The sequence below is a fragment of the Chanodichthys erythropterus genome, chromosome 2, assembly GCF_024489055.1.
Source record: "Chanodichthys erythropterus isolate Z2021 chromosome 2, ASM2448905v1, whole genome shotgun sequence".
NCBI lineage: Eukaryota > Metazoa > Chordata > Actinopteri > Cypriniformes > Xenocyprididae > Chanodichthys > Chanodichthys erythropterus.
Window position 1 is genome coordinate 19,982,938 of NC_090222.1, and position 14,648 is coordinate 19,997,585.

General features: G+C 36.0%; 1 protein-coding gene across 9 annotated transcripts in view; it reads left to right on the forward strand.

The window, feature by feature from the left end:
• LOC137032574 (uncharacterized) overlaps positions 1 to 14,648 on the forward strand; it is a 170,061-nt gene that overhangs the window by 97,244 nt on the left and 58,169 nt on the right. For 6 of the 9 annotated variants that reach the window (XR_010896716.1, XR_010896719.1, XR_010896717.1 and 3 more), the window contains one exon: positions 28 to 217. The gene's annotated coding sequence lies outside the window, so the exon portion shown is untranslated. Of the gene's footprint in view, positions 1 to 27; positions 218 to 309; positions 1,235 to 8,085; positions 8,219 to 14,648 lie in introns of those variants that run through there. The other 3 variants (XR_010896723.1, XR_010896724.1, XR_010896722.1) reach the window with 3 other exon arrangements.

Sequence of the window (14,648 nt, forward strand, 5' to 3'; positions counted from 1 at the left end):
CTAATACTATTAATGTTTTATTTCCAGGAATGTAGCTGGCAGTTGATTGGAGGGTTGAACTCTGACAGCAATTTAACACAGAGCTGCAAATCTGCAAGAGCAAACATTTGATGAAAAGCATCTATATTTAATTTTTTCCTGAGCTGTGGATTTCTATGATGTTTGGATGAGGAAAATCATGGACTGTACTTGGACTCTGAAAATGGACACCAGCATGGTAAGTCAATGTGCTTTTGTTTTTTTAAATTCAGTTGAGAAACAGTGTAATCAGGTATTCAACATCATGCTATGTCTATGTGTTCCTAACAGGTTCAGAGGATATATCAATTTTTAAGAAAAAAAAGTAAAAAGAAAAAATCAGTTGAAATCATTATTAGTTGGCTAGTAAAGACTTGCATGATGAACTGAAAGAAAAAAACCTGTCAGCATCTGGACTTTTTTTTGAGTATATAGGCATGTGAAAAAAGAAAGTACGCCCTCTTTGAATTATGTGGTTTTATGAATCAAGACATAATAAAAATCATGTGATCCTCAGAACGTCTTAAAATTAGGTAAATACAACCTCAGATGAACAACAACCCATGACATATTACACTGTGTCAATATTTATTTAAAAAAACTAGGCGCAAAGCCATGTGTGAAAAGCTATCAGACATCAAGCAATGGTCTTAGAGAAGCAATTGTTGCTGCTATCAATCTGAGAAGGGTTATAAAGCCATTTCCAAACAATTTCAAGTACATCATTCTACAGAGGCGAAGATTATTCACAAATGGGAAACATCCAAGATAGTTGCCAATCTTCACAGAAGTGGATGTCCCAGAAAATTCACCCCAAGGCCAGACCGTGTAATGCTCAGAGAAATTGGAAAAATTCAAGAGCTACATCTCAGACTCTACAGGCCTCAGTTAGCTTGTTAAATGTTAAGGATCATGACACTACAATTAGAAAAAGCCTGAACGAGTATGGCTTGTCGGAAAGGGTTGCCTGGAGAAAACCTCTTCTCTCTAAAAAGAACATGCTAAGGTTTGCAAACTTTAATCTTTGTAAAATTTGTATTTGCATTTGCTTGTGTTGTGAACTTTTGCAGCGCGTTTTTGTATTTGCTTGTGTTGTGAACTTTTCATGATTGATTTCACAAAATATAAAAATCTATTGGTTTTAAAGAAGTAAAACATCAATGTATTTATTCAGTGAGAGGGAAGTATTTTAAAAATTCCTTATACTAATGTTTGATTAGAGCCCTATGTGGGATGGGTAGGTGTTAGTGGCTGGGGGTCCGGGCTGGTGGACCCCCAGCCACTAACCACTGATTTTCTCTTTTTTTTTAATTTTTAATTTGACTTTAAAGTTGGAAGTGGGCTTAAAGGGTACAATGAGCTTAATGGGCACACTTACCCAACAGATATAATTACATGCAGGTATTTTCTAAATATAAGTACAATGTAAGACATGTATGTACACAATAAGTGCACTGTATCCACTGATTAAAGGTGCAATATGTAATATTTTTGCTGTAAAATATCCAAAAACCACTAGGCCAGTGTTATATGTTTTGTTTACTTGAGTACTTACAATATCCCAAATGTTTGAAACTATTTGTAAATCGTGAGAAAATCGCAATTTTAACCAAGGCTCCGGGACGTGTGAGGAGTCTCCTGTCAATTGCATCATACCCGCGTTACCCTCGGTAAAAAAAAAAACACTATTTTGTGAAAAAGCTAACATAGCATAATCAGCATGATTTTTTAGTAACAGTAATACAGCATTTTCTCCTTCAAACAATAAGTTTTAAAATAATTGCATGCCATTTATCAACACAAGCCATCCAGCATTTAATATGATATTCTAAAATTGATCTAGCTTACTGCAGTGTGCAACAGTGTCTCACAGCAGCCACCGAGCAAACGCACAGAGTAACATTATAACATTTTCAACACATTCAAATATATCTAATATGATAAACAGAGCTGTGTTACCTCATACTCATGACCGGAAAGCGGAAGCGTTAATAGTCGCTCCAGCTGCCTCGTTCAGCTCCCACAACACTCAGTCCTGCTCTGCTTCATACTACAGTAACGTTAATAATAGCATCCATGAACATGATTTCTTCCCGAGTCCAATCCCTATTCTTTTGCACCATCCATTGAGGTGAAAACCACATGTCCAAAGATTCCGTGCTCAAACTTGGCGTCATCAAGCTACGCCTTTGTTTTGAATAGGCCTCTAGCGACCTCTAGCGGACAGAAAATATTACATATTGCACCTTTAACTTAAATGGTTAGTACATAGCTAGTAGTTAAAGACACTTAATATAAAGTGGTACCAAATTACAGCCTATGCAATGCCACTGAAATCCAAAGTGACACAGTTCAGAGAAAAAAGATAGAAATAAAAACTTAAAGTAACCTAACTGCATAAGTGTGCACACCTTTTATAATTATGTATGTGGCTGTTATAGACTTGGCCCATGTTATAAGTGAGTGTTGATTTACTTTGGCTTAGAAAAAGAAGTAATCTAGACATCGTGATGTTAATGAACAGAAACCCTACATGATTTTGTACCTACTGTAGAGAATGAGTTCAAGTGCTTTCAAGGAACACTAGGTTTTATAATGATGATGAATAATACAATATTACAAAATATCAAGCATAATGTAGGCTATATAATGCTTGGAACTTAACATCCTCAGCTGACAATAGATCAATAAATCCAAATGGATCATCATGACCATACTTTTCATCATCGTATTAATTCACATAATATGACATATTTAGATATATATAGAGTTATACATATATAGAGTTATACATTATTTATTTACAAGCTTTTATATTCAGTATTGACAAGTGGAAATTTCCCAGGTAAACATAAGGAGTATTTCTCCAGCAGGGTGCACAGAATGACTAACACTTCCTCTTGCAACATTTGCAACATCAGACAAAATAAGGCCAAATTTATGACTGGCATTACGATAATGACCAACTGTAAAGCCTGTGTATGTATTCTTGTAGGCTACTGTAAACTGTAAGCTGAAAATTGTTGTATAATCAAAGCAAGACAATGGAAACAAGCACTTCAAGTCAATTAAATGTTAATTATGATTTTATCCCGATCCATTTGATGACCTAACTGAAGTCATCAGCAGCACATAAAAGCAAGAATATTTACATAAGAAGAGGTGTTCTCTTCTGTTTTTGTGGCTTCTTTCAGGAGGGGTACGTCACGCAGATGAAAAGCATTTGTGGTCATGCACCATTTACGAACCTCACACCTTAAGAAAAGTCTGTAAAAACAGCCCAATGTACTTTTAATATTGATTTTCACATATGGTTTTACAAGACAAAAAAAAATATTTCTTACAGGTTGCTGAAGCCCCAAATGTAATCATATTTCCATTAGGCCTATTTATCAAGTCATGTTAAGATGTTGACATTTTTTCTTTCTTTTCTATGATATGAATTATTAAGGTTATTTGCTGGGATAAATTATTTATCAGTCCTTGAGTCCTGTAATGATAGTATGGATGGACTGTCATTGTGATCACACCATAAAGTTCACTAGCTACTATAAATTATGCATTCTCTCCCTGAACTGAGGCAAAAGTGTACTGATCTATAATTACACTGTCCCATTTCATGCAGTTGACCCTAAGCCCTGCCCCCCTTAGTTACTGTTGCTAAATCAAACAAACAAACAGAGCTGCTAACTGTCTTACAATGGCAGCTGTCAGTGTGAAAACCTTGTCCCAGAATGTTTTAGATACATTTTGAACACAGAAGGACAACCTCACGTCGAGGAGCATTCACGTGGGACTTTAATATGCCATGGTGGGATATATACAAGATTTTAAAATAATTATGGTGGGTAACAAGATTAATTTGGAAGCAAGGATTTACAGATTACAATGCAAACGGGAGCAGCCTCATGTTATGGTTGTCACAATCACAGATGACAACATCCAGGATCAACACGGTTCATGTACCGCAGGGTAAAATTAAATTAATTTACATTTAACCAGTTTAATATGGAGAGGCACTGAAATGTAGACCTTTGTTTGTGCATTTTTGACCTACACTACACATGACGTGAGAGCAGTATTTAGGGTAGTACGTTAGCATGGACTCACTAACTTTAATTGTAACTTAATGAGGGTATGATATTCTCTCATGCAGGATACCTGGAATCAGTGTTACAAGTACCCCAGGCACATTGTTTAATCATTTTTTGTAGTATAGACACCATCAAACCGATGAGAGCTTCGGATCTTCCAATGTTTCTACATGGCGATGAAACCTAAAGATACAGAGTTCCGAGTTCCGGTCCCCATGCAACTGATACTCAACTGCCATTGGCTCATCTGCGTTTGAGGGGAAGGCATTTCCGATAGGTCAATTGGGAAGTGTTACAGCCCTTCCAATCTGATCAATCATAATATTTCTTATTTTTTTACCATGTAGATAAAAAGACTGATGTTATGTGTCAAGTAATCAAGCGTTGTAAACATTTTTTGTTTTGCTGACTTCATACTTCAAGTACTGTACATTGTGGTGGAAATTCACCTATGAGATTAAAGTCAGGCCACTCAATAGTAAAATGATCAAATCAAATTTATTTCTGAAAATCAAAATTCAGGGTAGTCTCTCTTACAACCAAAACATATCTGAGAGAGCTATGAAGTGAGATCCAAACAAAACAGAGTATTTATTCAGTCAAATCATGCATATTAATTTTTCAGCAAACAAAGACTTTCAAATTTGATCGGATAAAAAAATGAGTAAACTATCATAAAGCCATCATACTTCCTTTTATTATATAAGTACAATTTCTGGTTCATCGACATCCCATAATAGTTGTGTCCACCTGACGTGTAAATAATTTTTTAATTGGAAACATCTTATCTAACTCCCTAAACTTCTTCAGCTAACTGAACTTGATGGCAAAAAAGTCATTATTGTCAGATTGCTTCTCAAAGAAACTGTAGATTAGCTTTGCAACATCAAATAAAAATAGAAAAGCATACAAAACAATATATCTGAGTTTTTTTTTACCAAATGTATGACAGAAAAGTAACCCAATACTTAGACAAAACAATATCTCTGTGCTCATCAATCAAAATCTAACCCTTACATGTACGGCATAACCGCAGCGACCTGCATGAAACCTTTGGTTTGTGACCTTACATTCTTAGATCTTGATCTTAAAAACAATAAAGCATAGGAAATCTTCAATACATGCAATAGTTACATATATCTACACTCAAAAAAAAAAGGATTTTTTGATGCTGTTCAGTTCATTTAAACAATTTATTTTGATTCAACACCATTGTATCAGGTTTCTGGTTTAAATGTGATTGATTCATGTTAAATTGACTTGAAACGATTACTCTTTGACTTAACTTGACGTTTTCATATTGAAATAACATGTTTCAATCAAGTAAACCCAACCAGGACTCAATCAAACAGGATTTTCACTTCCCATCATGCTTTGCAAAGGGGCTGAACTAGGAGTGTAAATTTGAAATAAAGTGTTATTTTAAGCAGTTCTTAGGAAGATGAGAAAATGGAAAGACTTTTTAATGTTTACTGTTCTATTATGTTGGTATTGTAGAAGATTTTTTATGGTGAAAATTTAGTATATTATAGTAAATATGATGTGCTTTATTCTACCATTAAAATCATAAACTCACATGTGTGTTAGGCCTGAACAGGGGTGTGCTGAGAACATGATTCTGTTCTAAGATTACTGAAATTTAAATCTCAAAGAATCTGTTTGTGCAAATGGAAAATCCGGTTTCCAGTTGAAGACTGTAAAATGACCTTTCCAATAATATCTATAGAATGTATGGCAAAGGGCGTTTGCCTGAATATATAAGGAGACCATAGGAGAAATTCAGCAGCTGTCTCTGAGACTGTCTCCTGGATGAGCTGTCTCTTGATTAGCTCCTTTATTGGCAATAAAGAAAACCTTCTGGAATCAAAGATATTTAAGAGGTGATTTTTTTTAACCTAAAGTAGAAACCACAACAGTATTTAAAAGTTTCTGTTAATTAATAGTTTTACCATTAGGTTACCATTGTGGTGAATTGTTGCACTTGTGCTTGGGTTAAGGAACTGCTAACAAAATTTCAAATTACTTTAATAAGAAAGTAATCACTGTGGTAGTTCTCTGGGTTGCATTTCCCAAAAGCATTGTAAGCTTGTGTTGATAGTAAAACCATTGCCACCAATGGACTTATGATCAATTTAGGCTTTACAATGTTTTTGGTTAAGGCAGTTTAGGATGAATCCAGTATCACATCTAGATTTCTAACACAGAACATCACAATAGTTATATAAATCACAAAATTAAACAAGAAGAATTAATTGTAAAAATCAATGTATATGAAAACAATTTATTTTTTATTTATTTATTTATTTATTGCTTTTTATTTATTTTCCAAAACATTGCAAATTAGTTGGACTGACACTATTAAATTAAGCTGTGCCCAACCATAGTAAATAAGTTGAATCAACCTTAATAAATTAAGTTGACCCAATGTAAGTACATTAAATTGGAATAACATAATTGCATAATGCTGAAATAAAGCAACTTAATCATGTGGAAATCCTTTCCATAATTTCTTTTATGTTTGTTCAAAGAGTTATTTTTTTTAGTGTATGTCAACAAACAAATTACATGTTTCTCATGATTTAAAAGTTATACAAAAATCATTTAAGGTAATCTATGTAACTCATGTAAGATTAACAAAATTGATCATGTATACGCAGTAGCATTGATTGAGTGCACATGAGAAAATATTTCTCTTGCAACATTGTGCATGGTGCCAACAACACATTCCAAGCTTTATTATGATACACCAATGCATTTAAACAAAATTCAATATGGCCAACAGAACATTGGCTATTATTTGACTCCGTATGTCCTGCAGAATTTAAGGCCATAGTTCACTTAAAAATGAGAATTCTTGCATGACTCACCTGTCATTCCAAACCTGTATGAATTTCTTTCTTCTGCAGAACACAAAAGAAGACATTTTGTTGGTAACCAAACAGTTATGTTTACAATTGACTTTCATTTGTATGGACAGAAAAAGAAAAACAAGTTTTTCAAAATATCTTAATTTATGTTACACAGATAAAACAAATTCATACAGGATTGGAACTACGTGAAAGAGAGTTTTATTATTATTATTATTATTATTATTATAAATATGCAAAACCATTGCCAAGATGTAGCCTCAGTTAATTTTTACCATCTTCACATTAACTTTGTGAAACCATTTCTCAAGAAAATATGTGATAAAACTACAAAATCTTATTACAAATGTCATATTAGCTTCACATTGCAGAGTTGTGTTTCATAACACAATTGGAATAGAGAAAAGAGCAATAAATGCTCAGGGAAAAGGAATTAATTTTCCCACACACACACACACACACACACACAAAACAAAATAATCAGATGTTTTGAGGTGTATCAGCATGTGTCTTTCATTATAATGGAGTAAAAAAGGATGAATTTAGAATAGTGACAAAGGAATCTCACTCAGAATGTTACAAAACATCAGTGGAAAGTTTAATCACAAATTTAAGCATGTTCCATAAATGAATACTTTGCCTTTTTTTGGCAGACAGTGCTACACTAACAGGGTTATTATAGTTCACCCTTTCCTTACATCATTTCCTGTTCTGCGATAGCTGAGGTGATATGGTGTGATCTCATACTGGCATGTGATTGGCTGCATCACCAGTGGACAGTGTTTGATTCTGATGTTAAGTTGGTAAACTACAGCTGTAACCTTTGAGAAAAACATTACATGCTTTGGAAATTCCAAGCACTCAGTAATGCTTGCTACTGTTGTGACAAAATATGAGGTGTGTGCTGAGAATAATTAGCATTGACAGTCTGTGGTATTCCTTGCATAAACGATATAAAGCATGCATGTGGGGTCATGGGAATATTCCATTTCATTAAAATTGCAATCAACAAAGTAAACTTTTACAATAAGTTGGATCTTTTGTTGCTGCTTTTAACATGTAAACATAACTGTTTCCAGGCAGACTAATGATCCACTCTTTCCCAGCAGAAACTTCTTTGAAGATCCCTAATGGTTGCGAAACCGCTAGCCAATCAAATTTGAAATGGTGCTTTTAGTCATTTTAAGTGTACAAAATATATCAGGCCATGAACTGTCTGGATGTGCTGAATACACCATCCTGTGTAATTTCATTTCAGGTATCAATGAACAACACTTTTACAACATTTATTAATTCATACATATACTAATATATTTTCATTTCAAGTGGTTAAAGGCACACTGTGCAACTTTTTTTGTTCAAAATTTACAACATTTATCTAATGAGAGTACATCATAAATCTATCTTCAAAACTGTGTTTTTGTCTTATCCTGAATCATTACAGTACGACTATAGTGAGTGTTTATTTTAAACTTGAGCGGGATGCCAACCTCAGCAGATTAGCCCAGTGCCTGCATGACTCATCATGTTGTAAAAAACTAATCAGACATTGTTGTAGGGTGCCTTTTTGTGTGTGTGTGTGTGTGTGTGTGTGTGTGTGTGTGTGTGTGTGTGTGTGTGTGTGTGTGTGTGTGTGTGTGTGTGTGTGTGTGTGTGTGTGTGTGTGTGTGTGTGTGTGTGTGTGTGTGTGTGTGTGTGTGTGTGTGTGTGTGTGTGTGTGTGTGTGTGATGTAAATGTAATTTCTTAATATTCAATTTGAAATTTTGTATTTAAAGTTCAAATTCAGTGTTCAGATATGGAGAACTGATTGTTTTTGTATTGACAGAGTGTTGAATGAGTTTGAGATCTTAAAGACTACTTCAGTTTCAGACAAACCCACCGTGGGCATATTAGTGAGAACATCTGTCCGTCAGATGACACAATGAGGTACAGATTTGACTCACTCACATCTAATATACCCATATACCCATATAATACTACCATCACAGTTCTGCTCTTTTCTTCTCAGTTGCTAAGCTACTTTAAATTATGTGAGGTGTAGAGAAATAAATCAGCTAGAGACAGACAGAAACTCCCCTAACAATATTTTGCACCGAGACAGCAAGGGTTTAAATGCTTAATTGGTAAAAATCAATGCAAAGAGGATAAAGATGCTGTGCAATTTCATAGTTAAGCAAATATTATCTTTGAATATCATGACACATATAATGCTTTGATACAAATCTGATCAAATCTAGCAGTGCCAGTTTCATTTGCCACAAAGTGATAGTGGACACTGTATCAATATACAGTGGTGTGAAAAAGTGCTGATTTTTAAATGTTTTTTGCATGTTTGTCACACTTTAATGTTCCAGATCATTAAACAAATTTAAATATAAATCAAAGATAACGCAAGTAAACACAACATGCAGTTTTTAAATCAGAATCAGAAAGAGCTTTATTGCCAGGTATGTTGTTTACATACTAGGAATTTGTTTTAGTGACAGAAGCTCCACAGTGCAACAGAGTGACAGCAACAAGACAAGACACATAATAAAAAGAATAAAATAATAATGTACAAATTTACAAGATAGACAAAGTGCAAAAAAAAGCAAAAGACAATATATATTATAAACAATTGTATGTACAGTTATGTGTGCAAATTGAGAGATAAATAAGTGTTTAAGTAAATAATGTGTAATAGTGTTGTGTGTTCTGTGTTTGTCAAGTGTTCATGAGATGGATTGCTTGAGGGAAGAAACTGTTCCTGTGTTTGGTCGTTCTGGTGTTCAGGGCTCTGTAACGTTGACCGGATGGCAACAGTTCAAAGAGGGAGTGTGCTGGATGTGAGGGGTCCAGAGTGATCTTCTTTGCCCTTTTTCTAACTCTGGCTAAGTACAGTTCTTGGAGAGTGGGGAGGGTTGTACCAATGATTCGCTCAGCAGACCGGACTACCCTCTGTAGTCTTCTGAGGTCAGATTTGGTAGCTGAGCTGAACCAGACGGTAATTGAAGTGCAAAGGATGGATTCGATGATGGCAGAGTAGAACTGTTTCAGCAGCTCCTGTGGTAGGTTGAACTTCCTCAGCTGGCGAAGGAAGTACAACCTCTGCTGGGCCTTTTTCACAATGGACTCAATGTGGTTGTCCCACTTCAGGTCCTGGGAGATGAAGGAACAACTGCAATCAAGCATTTGCGATAACTTGCAATGATTCTGTTACAGCGTTGTGGAGGAATTTTGGCCCTCTCATCGTTGCAGAATTGTTGTAATTCAGCCACATTGGAGGGTTTTTGAGCATGAACCACCTTTTTAAGGTCATGCCACAGCATCTCAATAGGATTGAGGTCAGGACTTTGACTAAGCCACTCCAAAGTTTTCATTTTGTTTTTCTTCAGCCATTAGAGGTGGACTTACTGGTGTGTTTTGGATCATTGTCCTGCTGCAGAACCTAAGTTCGCTTCAGCTTGAGGTCACGAACCTTCCAGGTCCTGAAGCAGCAAACCATCACACTACCACCACCATATTTTATTGTTGGTATGATGTTGTTCTTCTGAAATGCTGTGTTACTTTTATGCCAGACGTAATGGGACACACACCTTCCAAAAGTTCAGCTTTTGTCTCATCAGTCCACAGAGTATTTTCCCAAAAGTCTTGAGAATCGTCAAGATGTTTTCTGGCAAAACTGAGATTTTTATGTTTGTGATCTTTTATGTTCTTTTTGCTCAGCAGCGGTTTTCGTCTTTTTAACTCTGCCATGCAGGCCATTTTTGCCCAGTCATGAACACTGACCTTGACCTTGCAGTTCTTTGGATGTTGTTGTGGGGTCTTTTGTGACCTCTTGGATGAGTCGTCGCTGCGCTCTTGGGGTAATTTTGGTCATCCGGCCGCTCCTGGGAAGGTTCACCACTGTTCCGTGTTTTCGCCATTTGTGGATAATGGCTCTCACTGTGGTTCGCTGGAGTCCCAAAGCTTTAGAAATGGCTTTATAACCTTTTCCAGACTGATAGATCTCAATTACTTTCTTTCTCATTTGTTCCTGAATTTCTTTGGATCTCAACATTATGTGTAGCTTTTGAGGATCTTTTGGTCTACTTCACTTTGTCAGGCAGGTCCTATTTAAGTGATTTCTTTATTGCTAACAGGTGTGGCAGTGATCAGGCCTGTGTGTGGCTAGAGAAACTGAACTCTAATGTGATAAACCACAGTTATGTTTTAACAGTGGGGGGCAAGCACTTTTTCACACAAGGCCATGTGGGTTTGGATTATGTTTTCCCTTCATCTAAAAACTGCATGTTGTGTTTACTTGTGTTATCTTTGTGTTTTCATATATAAATTTGTGTGATGATCTGAAACATTTAAAGTGTGACAAACATGCAAAAAAAGAAAAAAATCAGGAAGGGGGCAAGCACTTTTTCACACCACTGTAAATCAATGGCTACAATACAGGGAGGAAAGTACTTTATCAGTGGATAGCATAGCACATATAGGGACCATTTTTTCATTCAACCCCCTCCCCCACACCCATTCAAAGTATGTAGATTTAATATTTTTGTAACACGGATCTGAAGCAGTGGTAGGTGCTGAGTGGATTTAACTAGTACTGCATTAGATATGTGTACTCACTGGCTCAGGCTGCATTCACACGGGGCGCCGGCGTTAACGCTTCTCGTTTACTTTGAATGGGTGACGTCATGCGTTGCCGAACTGAATTGTGGGTTCCGTCGCGTCGCTTCACTCGCGTTGCAAGCGGCAGAAGTTGAAGATTTCTCAACTTTTCAAGCGCCAACGCAGGCGTCATCCAATCAGATCGCCCTATGCAAATACCCTAGAGCAGTCGCAGCCAACTGCGTTCGTGCAACACAGGAAAGTAATGTGATTGGCTGTAATCACTATAACGGTTGCGTCAGCACAAGCTTCAGACACGCCCTCCGTCAAGCGTTGACGCTGACGCCCCGTGTGAATGCAGCGTCAGTGTTTAATTTCACTTTGCTTTGCAGCACCAATTTACAAAATAATTGTAGCCCAGGTTGTAGAGTTACTATTATGCCCTATACTATAAAGCCATGACATTGTAAATATAAATAGAATAATAGAGCTAATTAGTGGTTTAACGGATCGTTGGTGATCGTTGTGCGGACCAAGCCCCACGGTTCGGACAGCACGCATATGATTCGCGGATCAATTGCAAGTTTAACCGCAATAGAATGAAAGGTTATCATTTGCACGTGTTTTGTCTTGTTAGTTTACACATTAAATGGATATAAAACCATTCCAGCGCTAGAAGAGGCAAACGAGGATTTAATTCCGTATCGCACACCACGCTGTTATCGGTGCGCACAAACGCACATACAAGGCTCGCGCACACAGAGAGAGAGGTGCTTTTCAGATAGCTCGCAAACTTCAAACTGATTTCTCTTTCGCGTCCTCAATGCACTTGGATGGACACATACACGCACAATGTCAGTCAAAATACCCCTCTCGGCAAGTATTCTCGTAAACACATTCGGTTATGTCTGAACGAGGTGAAAATTCGGATGTGTATCTATCGGACGTGTGCGTGCGTGGGGTTTTACTCTTAAAGTGACAGCAACCTATAAATACCTGTAGTATAGCAGTCAGGATCCAGATATAAAAATCCCATTCATTCGCCATATAGTTTTTTTTTTTTTTTTTTTTTTTTTTTTAACAACATCTCTGAGGCTAAGTAGTGTGATATGCTTCTGTAGACGCTACAAGTGAGTGATTTTTAGTGTGAAAAAAAAGTTTAATAGAGGTAAATTAAGATGAATAACTACTTGTGTGTGTGCCAAAAGGGCTCAGCAGTGACAGTTCACTCCCATGAATCACTGTGTAAGCTAATCATGTCAGTCTCTCTACACTCTTAAACAACTTCAGGGTTCCCACTTGTCCTGGAAAACCTTGAAAACTTGGAAAATTGATCACAAATTTTCCAGTCCTGGAAACCACATGGAAAATTAGAGGAAATGTAAAATGTCCTGGAAAATCTTTTTGTTGTCCTGGAAAATTGTTTTTTAAAAAGTTTTTGGGTTTTTCTTTAGCTGAGAACAGAGTTTATCACTGGCCCAATTACCATTAGTTGCAGAAAGTGCGATGTTCAGGAGTACTGAGTTTTGACACATGGGAGTTGTATTTTCAATGATGATGTTTAGTCTTGTGTTGCCACTTGCAGCAGTTAGCTAATGTTATTAACTGCTCAAATGTATTCAGCGAAATGTTAACTGGTACCTAATTCAGTAACTTGCTAACTGTGTGCATAGATATTATTCAAGTTGACGTTCTGATCTTTTTTTCCCAAGCACGTTTTACCAATTCCAAACCACATCAATCTTAATAACTACTATTATTTTTGTATTTAATCATTTATGTGATGTATAATTGTTCATGACGGCTGGAAGTGAAAAATGCCTTTACAGGTGTGCATAACTACTTTTTTTTTTTTTTTTTTTTTTTTTTACAGATGAACCAAAACAGAGATCTAACTCAGTCAAAAATTATTAAATGCCCATGAGAAGGATGCAAAATACTAGAAATTGAGGTTAAGGCATGACCATTGGACAGCAAAACACTCATTGGGTCAGCAGGGTCAGACAAAAACAGGTGGAGAAGAAAAGACACATATTAACTGGAAAAGAATTAAGAATTAAAGTGAAGAATTAAGTGTGAAACAATGAGGAACCCTTTAGTCTTCAGTGTCACCATTTTCCAGAACTGCAGCCTACCTGGAGTCTCTAGAAGTGCAAGGTGTCAGGATCTCAGAGACTTAGGTTGGCTAAAGAATCCTAAAAAATGACCCCCACTTAATTAGAATCACATACTGAATTGTAGTAAAATACAAGACTGATATAGGCTTTATAGACAGACCGATTGAGTGTGACTCTTGAAGGACCAGCAACACATCCTCTTGTACCACTGTTTGAAGAATTTATCTTCCAGAATCTGGCAGTAAGGTGTGGGAGTTCATTTTTAGTCCATCTCCTATCCTGAAAAGTCCATCTTGCAGAGATAATGATCTTCCAAAACATACTGCCAGATTCTGGAAGATAAATTCTTCAAACAGTGGTACAAGAGGATGTGGCGCTGTCCTTCAAGAGTCACTCTCAATCTCTCTGTCTATAAAGCCTTTGAAAAACAGCCTTAATGACTTTATAGCATACAATTGCGAGTTTATATCATACAATTCTGACTTTATATCTTGCAATTGTGATTATCGAATAACAGTTATGTAAATTGCAATTGCAAGATAAAAAAGTCTGAATAGCAATTACCTTTTTTAAATTTTTTATTCCGTGATTGAAACAAGCTTCCATAGTCATAATGTATGATTAAGAGCTCATATTAAAAAAATTATTTTATAAGTCATGGCAATAAACTGTACACCTTTTAAAGACTTGGAGAGCAATATATGACTTTAGGACCTGATCCTTGTCTTTTATTCCCGCTGTTGTAAAATAAGAAAAAAAATGTCTTGTAAAAATCCTGAAAAAATGAGTTCGAATTCGCTGAAAAAGAATGGGAACCATATACTTACATATTTGAATTTTTAGCAATAATCTTCAAATATTTTTATACAGTCAAAAATTACATATTATACAATCATGTATGATTGTATAATAAAGGAACTGAGAAAATTGCATCAGTGCTTTTTGACTGAATATAATTGATTTTGAT